This window comes from Oncorhynchus tshawytscha, linkage group LG26 (assembly GCF_018296145.1).
Source record: "Oncorhynchus tshawytscha isolate Ot180627B linkage group LG26, Otsh_v2.0, whole genome shotgun sequence".
NCBI lineage: Eukaryota > Metazoa > Chordata > Actinopteri > Salmoniformes > Salmonidae > Oncorhynchus > Oncorhynchus tshawytscha.
The window spans coordinates 42,255,224-42,267,405 of NC_056454.1; the positions used below are offsets into that span (position 1 = coordinate 42,255,224).

The 12,182-nt window shown below is 42.9% G+C and overlaps 1 protein-coding gene across 1 annotated transcript in view; it reads right to left on the reverse strand.

Moving 5' to 3' along the window:
* Positions 1 to 12,182, reverse strand: part of LOC112225629 (activin receptor type-2A) — a 679,452-nt gene that overhangs the window by 62,766 nt on the left and 604,504 nt on the right. The gene's annotated exons all lie outside the window — the stretch shown is intronic.

Here is a 12,182-nt window from a genome sequence, read left to right on the forward strand (position 1 = left end):
TTTGGAATGTGATGCAAAACAAGTGCGGACGCCTCTGAGTGGTCGGGTAGGCTGTTTTGAGTGTTTTAAAACATTAAAATAAAATATATAATAATAATAAAGTTATGTCCCCCCACTTCTAAACCGAAGTTGCGCCCCTACAAATAGTGAACACATTAGCTTTGTGATCAGCAATATTATCAGAAGTCTATTATTCATATCATTCACATTTGCAACCTAGCAATTTCCTATTTTCTGTAAACGATCAGAAATGTATTCTAAATAAATTGTACCTGGATAAGCCGATTCTCAATCAACTTCTGGGAAATCCTGGAAGCTCTTTGTTCAATTGGGTTTTGATGTTAATGTGATATGCACGCTACTTCCTGTTTTTTTCTTCAGCTTGGGATATGTAAATGGTATTATTTAAATGTAAAAATGTTGGTAAGCTGCCATTTCATAAATGTATTACTCTTATAAGCATTAATACTACAGTATTACCACAGTTGGCTATCCCACAACTCCATGAGGAAATACTACCTTGTTTTAAAGCGCAATGGAAAGGGGACATTATTGAATGTTATTGAACTGCATAAAAGGAATAGTTGAAAATGTTATATGATTCTTAGAAAGGTTTTTGGGGTATAAATTAGTGTTCAGAAAATACCAGTCAAGTGATCGTCTCTCTCTCTCTGTCTCTCCATCTCTCTCGCTCTATCTGTCTCTCTCACTCTCTCTCTCTTCCCCTTTTTATTCTTTCTTCAGGATTAAAGAAGTAGTCCATATCACAGCTTAAGTTAACTGTCTTTTAAGTGTCTTTTCTGCACCGCTTTCATCTCTTTCCCCTTCTCCTAACCTGAAATGAGCAGAGCAGCGTTACAGTAGAAGCCTACATAGCATGCTCTTTCACAGTTGGTCTGGGGATGTGGAAAACCAGTGGGGTGCATGTTATATAGACCCTATAGACCCTACTATAGACCCTACTGTGATTCAGTATATAGGATGAGAGACCTAGACAGGCAAGACTGTAGTATGTACTCTTACATCACTGTACAATATCCTCACTTCACTCTCACCCTGGTCAAGCACTCTCCCTCCCAGACACCCACCACTCAACACAGCAGGGGACCTTAACAACTGACAGCTTATTTACCCAAGTCATTTTCTCCACCCTTATTAATGTGTATATTTATGTTGTGTACAGTGCATTTGGAAAGTATTCAGACCCCTTGACTGTTTCAGTATGCCACCATTGTTCCTGTTCCCAAGAAAGCTAAGGTAACTGAGCTAAATGACTACCGCCCCGTAGCACTCACTTCCGTCATCATGAAGTGCTTTGAGAGACTAGTCAAGGACCATATCACCTCCACCCTACCTGACACCCTAGACCCACTCCAATTTGCTTACCGCCCAAATAGGTCCACAGACGATGCAATCTCAACCACACTGCACACTGCCCTAACCCATCTGGACAAGAGGAATACCTATGTGAAAATGCTGTTCATCGACTACAGCTCGGCATTTAACACCATAGTGCCCTCCAAGCTCGTCATCAAGCTCGAGACCCTGGGTCTCGACCCCGCCCTGTGCAACTGGGTACTGGACTTCCTGACGGGCCGCCCCCAGGTGGTGAGGGTAGGCAACAACATTTCCACCCTGCTGATCCTCAACACTGGGGCCCCACAAGGGTGCGTTCTGAGCCCTCTCCTGTACTCCCTGTTCACCCACGACTGCGTGGCCACGCACGTCTCCAACTCAATCATCAAGTTTGCGGACGACACAACAGTGGTAGGCTTGATTACCAACAACGACGAGACGGCCTACAGGGAGGAGGTGAGGGCCCTCGGAGTGTGGTGTCAGGAAAATAACCTCACACTCAACGTCAACAAAACTAAGGAGATGATTGTGGACTTCAGGAAACAGCAGAGGGAACACCCCCCTATCCACATTGATGGAACAGTAGTGGAGAGAGTAGTAGGTTTTAAGTTCCTCGGTGTACACATCACAGACAAACTGAATTGGTCCACCCACACAGACAGCATCGTGAAGAAGGCGCAGCAGCGCCTCTTCAACCTCAGGAGGCTGAAGAAATTCGGCTTGTCACCAAAAGCACTCACAAACTTCTACAGATGCACAATCGAGAGCATCCTGTCGGGCTGTATCACCGCCTGGTACGGCAACTGCTCCGCCCACAACCGTAAGGCTCTCCAGAGGATAGTGAGGTCTGCACAACGCATCACCGGGGGCAAACTACCTGCCCTCCAGGACACCTACACCACCCGATGTCACAGGAAGGCCATAAAGATCATCAAGGACAACAACCACCCAAGCCACTGCCTGTTCACCCCGCTATCATCCAGAAGGCGAGGTCAGTACAGGTGCATCAAAGCTGGGACCGAGAGACTGAAAAACAGCTTCTATCTCAAGGCCATCAGACTGTTAAACAGCCACCACTAACATTGAGTGGCTGCTGCCAACACACTGACTCAACTCCAGCCACTTTAATAATGGGAATTGATGGGAAATGATGTAAAATATATCACTAGCCACTTTAAACAATGCTACCTAATATAATGTTTACATACCCTACATTATTCATCTCATATGTATATGTATATACTGTACTCTATATCATCTACTGCATCTTTATGTAATGCATGTATCACTAGCCACTTTAACTATGCCACTTTGTTTACATACTCATCTCATATGTATATACTGCACTCAATACCATCTACTATATCTTGCCTATGCCGCTCTGTACCATCACTCACTCATATATCTTTATGTACATATTCTTTAACCCCTTACACTTGTGTCTATAAGGTAGTAGTTTTGGAATTGTTAGCTAGATTACTTGTTGGTTATTACTGCATTGTCGGAACTAGAAGCACAAGCATTTCGATACACTCGCATTAACATCTGCTAACCATGTGTATGTGACAAATAAAATTTGATTTGATTTGATTTCCACATTTTGTTACGTTACAGTCTTATAACATTTATTAAATAGTTATAATTACAAAGCATTTATTAAATAGCCATAATGACAAAACAAAAACAGTTTTTTGAAATCTTTGCACATTTCTAAAAAATGTAAAACGGAAATATCACATATACATAAGTATTCAGACCCTTTCCTCAGTACTTTCTTGAAGCACCTTTGGCAGATTATTACAGTGTTGGGTCTTTTTGGGTATGATGCGACAAGATTGGCACACCTGTATTTGAGGAGTTTCTCACATTCTTCTCTGCAGATCCTCTCAAGCTCTGTCAGGTTGGATGGGGAGAGTTGCTACACAGTTATTTTCAGGACTTTCCAGAGATGTTCGATCGGGTTCAAGTCCAGGCTCTGGCTGGGCCACTCAAGGACATTCACAGACTTTTTCCGAATCCACTCCTGTATTGTCTTTGTGCTTCGGGTCGTTGTCCTGTTGGAAGGTGAAACTTCGCCCAAGTCTGAGGTCCTGAGTGCTCTGGAGCAGGTTTTCATCAGGGATCTCTCTGTACTTTGCTCCGTTCATCTTTCTCTCGATCCTGACTGGTCTCCCAGTCCCTGCCACTGAAAAACATCCCAACGGCATGATGCTGCCACCACCATGCTTCACCGTAGGGATGGTGCCAGGCTTCCTCCAGACGTGACGCTTGGCATTCAGGCCAAAGGGTTCAATCTTGGTTTCATCAGATCAGATAATCTTGTTTTCATGGTCTGAGAGTCTTTAGGTGGCTTTTGGCACTCCAAGTGGGCTGTCATGCTTCTTTTACTGAGGAGTGGCTTCCAACTGGCCACTATACCATAAAGGCCTTATTGGTGGAGTGCTGCAGAGATGGTTATCCATCTGGGAGGTTCTCCCATCTCCACAGAGGAACTCTGGAGCTCTGTCAGAGTGACAACCGGGTTCTTGGTCAGCTCCCTGACCAAGACCCTTCTTCCCCGATTTGCTCAGTTTGGCCGGGCTGCCTGCTCTAGGAATAGTCTTGGTGGTTCCAAACGTCTTCCATTTAAGAATGATGTAGGCCACTGTGTTCTTAGGGACCTTCAATGCTGCAGACATCTTTTGGTACCCTTCCACTCGACACATTCCTGTCTCTGAGCTCATAGCTTGGTTTTTGCTCTGACATGCTCTGTCAACTGTGGGAGCCTATATAGATAGGTGTGTGCCCTTCCAAATCATGTCCAATCAATTGAATTTACCACAGGTGGACTCCAATCAAGTTGTAGAAACATCTTAAGGATGATCAAAGGAAACAGGATGCAGCTGAGTGTCACGCCCTGACCTTAGTTATCTTTGTTTTCTTTATTATTTGGTTATGTCAGGGTGTGACAAGGTTGGTTTGTGTAGTCTTCGTATTGTCTAGGGGTTTTGTATGTTTATGGGGTTTTATGTTTGCACTAGTCATATTGCATCACGGTTCGTTTTGTTGTTTTGTTGTTTTGTTTGGTTCTGTTCAGTGTTCTCTCTTTAATTAAAGAGTTATGTTTGCTTACCACGCTGCGCCTTGTTCTCCTCTTTATGACGACCGTGACACTGAGCTCAATTTCGGAAAATCTCATAGCAAACGGTCTAAATACTTATGTAAATAAAGTTTTTTATTTTTAATACATATGCATACATTTCTAAAAACCTGTTTTCACTTTGTCATTATGGGGCACTGTGTGTAGACTGACAAGGAACATTTTAATTTAATCAATTTTAGAATAAGGCTGTAACATAACAGAATGTGAAAAAAGTCAAGGGGTCTGAATCCTTTCTGAATGCACATATTGAGAGGTCTGCAGGTCTCAATATCTTCCCTTAAAATGAAGGTAATGCTGATCCTGGTGACTTTTGATCTTTACTGTAAGTTAGGCAACTGCATGGGTTTATCATAACGCCTGCTTAATAACAGTGTGTCTTATGATTCAAAATAGATATTAAAACAATAATGGAAAGCTGTATACCAGGCCGCTAATTGTCTACATGTGATGTAGTTGTTGGATCACAATGGGAAAAGGAAACAAATCATTTAATTCAGAAATTCATTTGTATAACATTTCGTTAATTTGGTTGAATGCCAAACATGACATTCATATCATAATGTATTGTTTTAATGGACAATATCTCATCCATTTGAGTGCTGTTTCTGTAAACTGTAAATCAGTTTCTGCCTTTTCTGGACAACTATAAATTGATAAAAGTGCCCTGTAAGATCAGAGAAAGCAAGGTTTTCTGGGATTACATTTGCTCTTTTGTTCATGGGATGTGTGTTTTATACTGACCCCTTTATGAGGACTGAATGAAACACCCTTCACTTGATGTGTAAAGGAGTGAAGGTTGTCTGTCTAAAGCTCCAGGGTTATTTTTAACACAAACTGTTGGAGCTCTAATGGAAAAGGAAATAATGGCTGGAAGATAAATACACATCTAGACGGGACCATTATTTCCCATTTAATCAAGATGACCAGCCACAGACCACCCACTGGGCACGCACTGGCTGAATCAACATTGTTTCCATGTCATGTCAATGAAATTTAGTCGAATAGACGTTAGATGTTGAATAGACGAATAGACGTTGAATTGGCGTCTTGACGTGTGCTGAGTGACGACATTTAAACATTTGGCTTATCTACAGTTAAGCCGAATAAGATGATTTTATATGTATGAAGTCTTCCTCTTTTCTCCCTCAAAAACATATGCTTACTTCCATTTTCTTCATTCTTAATCTCTCAAAAACAACGCAAACTACACCATGATCAAGCATACTTTTTTCAGAGGGAGGGAGAGTGGAGTTGAGTTGCCAGGTGAGTCGTACAGGTTCTCCACAACTCCCCCTCATCGGAGGGATTTAGGTAATCCTGCCTGCCCAGATGCATACGGCTACAACAGGCAGGCATTGTCACTGTCTGGCGACCCACATCCCAGCAGGAGGCCATGAGCCAGCATGACCCACTCAGGAGCATCAGGAGAGAGAGGAGATTAGGAGAGGCTACACTAGCTGCCTGGCTGGGGCGCCTCTTAGTATTCATTTATAAAAGTGACACACCAGCATCACAGCTCAGGCATTGGAAATCCTCATTGCTGTAAAACCTCCACATCTGTGAATATCATAGTTTAATGGCATTAATTCAAGCCATAGAAGGACAGCAGAAACAGATGAATCGTTCAAAGGGCTTGCTGTACCCCAAAATATTGATAGATTCATAAGGTTTTGTTTTTGTTAAGATTATCACAAATAATAGCATTGACTTGCTGATAACTTCTTTATTGAGGAAAAATGTACTTACTACGACTGTCATATGTGGTTGTATCACCTAGCTATCTTAAGATGAATGCACTAAATGTACGTTAGATAAGAGTGCTAAATGGCTAAAATGTAAATGTATGTTATTCAAAGGTTATAATGTATCCCGATATTCTAACGTATTTCCCACACAACATTCTACTGTATTTAAACAGAAGGTGAAAGTGTTTAGTGGCGATAGCTCTCTGTGGATCATGTCAGTTCTCACACAGGTCTCCCTGGCAACAGTAGACGTTGACACCCGAGGCACACATCTCCTCACAGGTACGAGTCACTGTGTCCGCTGTGAAGGAAAATAAGGAAGAAGAAAATGTTTGAGCAACTTACAGATGATTATTGCACTCAGTTGATTCATAATACATACACATTATTGACAGAGATTGAAAGACATGAATGAAAGAATACAAATGGAATATTTACCAGTCACCACAGTTCTGCAGAACATGCTCGATGGTGGACATTCTGTCTCTTGCTTGCAGTCAGCATCAGCCATGTCACAGGTGTAACACCTGAGTGTGAGCACTGTGGAAAAATGGACATTTAGAGCAGAAGTGATGATAGGATTCTTAAAGTGTGGATCATCATTAGCTTATCAAATAATTGGTTATGAGAAAGTTAGTTGTAAGTCTGTGAGGAGGAGTATCAGCATTTTAATTCCTTTACTAAGTTACTGAAGATCCTTCACTGTTATAACATTAAACTTTTCACCTAACTAACATAGGTCAACAACATAATGTATCATAGGCTACATATCAATCATTTTACCCTGGACCTGAAATATAGATTTTTAAAGCACACCTCAACCAAGACTTGCATCTATCATTGCAGTGATATTTCCTATTTGATTTCAAAGAAACTTATTTATAAACCAGTCTCTATTTATTATGTTTGCTCATCTTGAGTGCTACAGAGCAACACCAGCAGCATGGTTGTAAGTAGCAGGGTCCTCATTATGTCCAGTAGTGTGAAGGAGCAACCTACAACTGCAGCTTTTATACTGGTACACCTTGTACTGCCCCGAGAACTCACTTAAACAGGCTGCTTTATTTCCTTGTGAATCACAATGCACTTACAGTAAATGCATTCCTTTCCCCTTAATTTTCTAAGAGAAATTCAAGTAATCAGCAAGACAATGAGGAGGAGCAACTACAGTGGAGGGACTGATTGGGATCTTTATTTGACAATCAATAATCATTTCAAAGATGATCTGATGATGTTCGATTGTAGAGGATGGAAATTGTAGGTTTGAACATGACTTAAACATGTCCTACTAGTTGACGTCTACTAAAATCACCCTAGTCCTGCACTGAAAGCACTTTCAATGAGCTTGATTTTCTGTCCAGGAGTGGGCTTAATCTGTGAAATTTGCCCTTGGTGTGTACTTTTGTGGCGTGTATTTATTTCATAAGTTGACCTGTTATAGATGGTGAAGTGGTTTTTCAGTCCGCTCTATGTTCAAAGAATGCGGTCTTCCCAGTGAATCTGGCAGCAGCATCTGGGCATGCAAATCAGACAATAGAGTGTCATCCCCATTGCTGGGAAATAACCAGGAAATAACCTGGTTAAAGAAGCTAACCAGTTGAACTGAATTCTCTAATTATAGTCCAAACAACTCAATTAATAGAACCTCACAAGCATAGGCCTATTCATTAACTTAAAAAAACATATTAATTTCAGAAGTTTTCATATTGGGATGCACACCTGCCCATTTTTTCTCCAGAGGCCCTATTATTAGCCAAACAATGATACATATGTGCAAAAAAATCAACTTAGACAGGACCACTGTGCTACAGATGGACCAGCCCATCTGGCATTTGCCCGATGGCCAGTCTGCCTCTGTAGGAATGTGTGACACAGATGACATACAACATTACAACCTATAGTCTATACATATGTTTTTCAAAGACTAAATGGAAAAATCTCCCACAAGGTTAAGGTTTGCATGGTCTTGCTCAGACAAGTAGCTGGTGGGGAGTAAAGTTATACCTCTGGCAACCTTTCACTCCATCTCGCATTGCTTTATAGTTGTATTTGGGTCCTTTTTAGGCAAGGCTGTTAGAACAACTTCTACATGCTTACCTATATTTAATTGAAGGGACCCAAATGGCCCGTTGAAACCAAACCACTTTACAGCACAACACATGTTGACTTGCTTAGGACTGAGAACAGTGGTTTGTGGTAAACAGTGCCTTCTTCAGGTGAAATATAGTAAGGTTGGCATTGTGCGAGCTTGCTCCTCAATAACGCAAACTCTCTTGTTTACCAATCAAGGTTATGTCCTCGCCAGGGGAGAACTACTGCCCCCTCTTATTGAAGCCATTGGAGTTCAAGGCCGACCCGGTACTTATTATCTCTCATTATAGTGAATGGAAAAATGTCAATCTTCACGGTCAATCTTCATGTAAAAAAAAAAAAATCTGAGACAATCATCATCAATAATTGCTTCTAATACACTAGATGAATATCCTTGACCTGATTATTATAAGGATCATTTAGTTGTTAATGGCAGTCTGCAGTACCACGGTCGGCCTTCAACTTGAGTCAAAAATTATTATTATTATTTGTATTTTTTTCACCTTTATTTAACCAGGTAGGCTAGTTGAGAACAAGTTATCATTTACAACTGCGACCTGGCCAAGATAAAGCATAGCAGTGTGAACAGACAACACAGAGTTACACATGGAGTAAACAATTAACATGTCAATAACACAGTAGAAAAAAAGAGAGTCTATATACATTGTGTGCAAAAGGCATGAGGAGGTAGGCGAATAATTACAATTTTGCAGATTAACACTGGAGTGATACATGATCAGATGGTCATGTACAGGTAGAGATACTGGTAAGCAAAAGAGCAGAAAAGGAAATAAATATAAACAGTATGGGGATGAGGTAGGTGAAATTGGGTGGGCTATTTACTGATAGACTATGTACAGCTGCAGCGATTGGTTAGCTGCTCATATAGCAGATGTTTGAAGTTGGTGAGGGAGATAAAAGTCTCCAACTTCAGCAATTTTTGCAATTCGTTCCAGTCACAGGCAGCAGAGAACTGGAACGAAAGGCGGCCAAATGAGGTGTTGGTGTCACGTTCTGACCATCGTTCGTATGTGTTTTCCTTGTTTTAGTGTTGGTCAGGACGTGAGCTGGGTGGGCATTCTATGTTGTGTGTCTGGTTTGTCTATTTCTATGTTTGGCCTGATATGGTTCTCAATCAGAGGCAGGTGTTAGTCATTGTCTCTGATTGGGAACCATATTTAGGTAGCCTGTTTTGTGTTGGGTTTTGTGGGTGATTGTCCTTAGTGTCCTTGTTCCTGTCTCTGTGTTAGTTTACACTAGTATAGGCTGCTTCGGTTTTCGTTACGTTCTTTGTTTTTGTAGTGTTGAATATTGATTCGTGTTTTACGTTTGTTCATTAAACATGGATCGCAATCTACACGCCGCATTTTGGTCCGACTCTCCTTCACACCTAGAAAACCGTTACAGTTGGCTTTTGGGATGATCAGTGAGATACACCTGCTGGAGTGCGTGCTACGGGTGGGTGTTGCCATCGTGACCAGTGAACTGAGATAAGGCGGAGCTTTACCTAGCATGGACTTGTAGATGACCTGGAGCCAGTGGGTCTGGCGACGAATATGTAGCGAGGGCCAGCCGACTAGAGCATAGAGGTCGCAGTGGTGGGTGGTATAAGGTGCTTTAGTAACAAAACAGATGGCACTGTGATAAACTGCATTCAGTTTGCTGAGTAGACTATTGGAAGCTAATTTGTAGATGACATCGCCGAAGTCAAGGATCGGTAGGATAGTCCGTTTTACTAGGGTAAGTTTGGCGGCGTGAGTGAAGGAGGCTTTATTGCGGAATAGAAAGCCGATTGGTTTTAGATTGGAGATGTTTGATATGAGTCTGGAAGGAGAGTTTACAGTCTAGCCAGACACCTAGGTACTTATAGATGTCCACATATTCTAGGTCGGAACCATCCAGGGTGGGGATGCTAGTCGGGCGTGCGGATGCAGGCCGTGAACGGTTGAAAAGCATGCATTTGGTTTTACTAGCGTTTAAGAGCAGTTGGAGGCCACGGAAGGAGTGTTGTATGGCATTGAAGCTCGTTTGGAGGTGAGATAGCACAGTGTCCAAGGAAGGGCCGGAGGTATACAGAATGGTGTCGTCTGCGTAGAGGTGGTTCAGGGAGTCGCCCGCAGCAAGAGCAACATCATTGATGTATACAGAGAAAAGAGTCGGCCAGAGAATTGAACCCTGTGGCACCCCCATAGAGACTGCCAGAGGACCGGACAACATGCCCTCCGATTTGACACACTGAACTCTGTCTGCAAAGTAGTTGGTGAACCAGGCAAGGCAGTCATTAGAAAAACCGAGGCTACTGAGTCTGAAACCAGACTGTGCAATCTCGGAAACCAGATTGCACAGCGGAGAAGGTACGGTGGGATTCGAGATGGTCAGTGACCTGTTTTTTGACTTGGCTTTCGAAGACCTTAGATAGGCAGGGCAGGATGGATATAGGTCTGTAACAGTTTGGGTCCAGGGTGTCTCCCCCTTTGAAGAGGGGGATGACTGCGGCAGCTTTCCAATCCTTGGGGATCTCAGACGATATGAAAGAGGTTGAACAGGCTGGTAATAGGGGTTGCGACAATGGCGGAAGATTTCAGAAATAGAGGGTCCAGATTGTCAAGCCCAGCTGATTTGTACGGGTCCAGGTTTTGCAGCTCTTTCAAAACATCTGCTATCTGGATTTGGGTAAATGAGAGTAGCTGCGGGGGGGGTGAAGCTGTTGGCTGAGGTTGGAGTAGCCAGGAGGAAGGCATGGCCAGCCGTTGAGAAATGCTTGTTGAAGTTTTCGATAATCATGGATTTATCGGTGGTGACCGTGTTACCTAGCCTCAGTGCAGTGGGCAGCTGGGAGGAGGTGCTCTTGTTCTCCATGGACTTTACAGTGTACCAGAACTTTTTGGAGTTAGAGCTACAGGATGCACATTTCTGCCTGAAGAAGCTGGCCTTTGCTTTCCTGACTGACTGTGTGTATTGGTTCCTGACTTCCCTGAACAGTTGCATAGCGCGGGGACTATTCGATGCTATTGCAGTCCGCCACAGGATGTTTTTGTGCTGGTCGAGGGCAGTCAGGTCTGGAGTGAACCAAGGGCTATATCTGTTCTTAGTTCTGCATTTTTTGAACGGAGCATGCTTATCTAAAATGGTGATGAAGTTAAAAGAATGTTTTAAAGAATGACCAGGCATCCTCAACTGACGGGATGAGGTCAATATCCTTCCAGGATACCCGGGACAGGTCGATTAGAAAGGCCTGCTCGCAGAAGTGTTTTAGGGAGCGTTTGACAGTGATGAGGGGTGGTCGTTTGACTGCGGATCCGTAGCGGATACAGGCAATGAGGCAGTGATCGCTGAGATCCTGGTTGAAGACAGCGGAGGTGTATTTGGAGGGCCAGTTGGTCAGGATGACGTCTATGAGGGTGCCCTTGTTTACAGATTTAGGGTTGTACCTGGTGGGTTCCTTGATGATTTGTGTGAGATTGAGGGCATCTAGGTTAGATTGTAGGACTGCCGGGGTGTTAAGCATATCCCAGTTTAGGTCACCTAACAGAACAAACTCTGAAGCTAGATGGGGGGCGATCAATTCACAAATGGTGTCCAGGGCACAGCTGGGAGCTGAGGGGGGTCGGTAGCAGGCGGCAACAGTGAGAGACTTATTTCTGGAGAGAGTAATTTTTAAAATTAGTAGTTCGAACTGTTTGGGTATGGACCTGGAAAGTATGACATTACTTTGCAGGCTATCTCTGCAGTAGACTGCAACTCCTCCCCATTTGGCAGTTCTATCTTGACAGAAAATGTTATAGTTGGGTATGGAAATCTCAGAATTTTTGGTGGCCTTCCTAAGCCAGGATTCAGACACGGCAAGG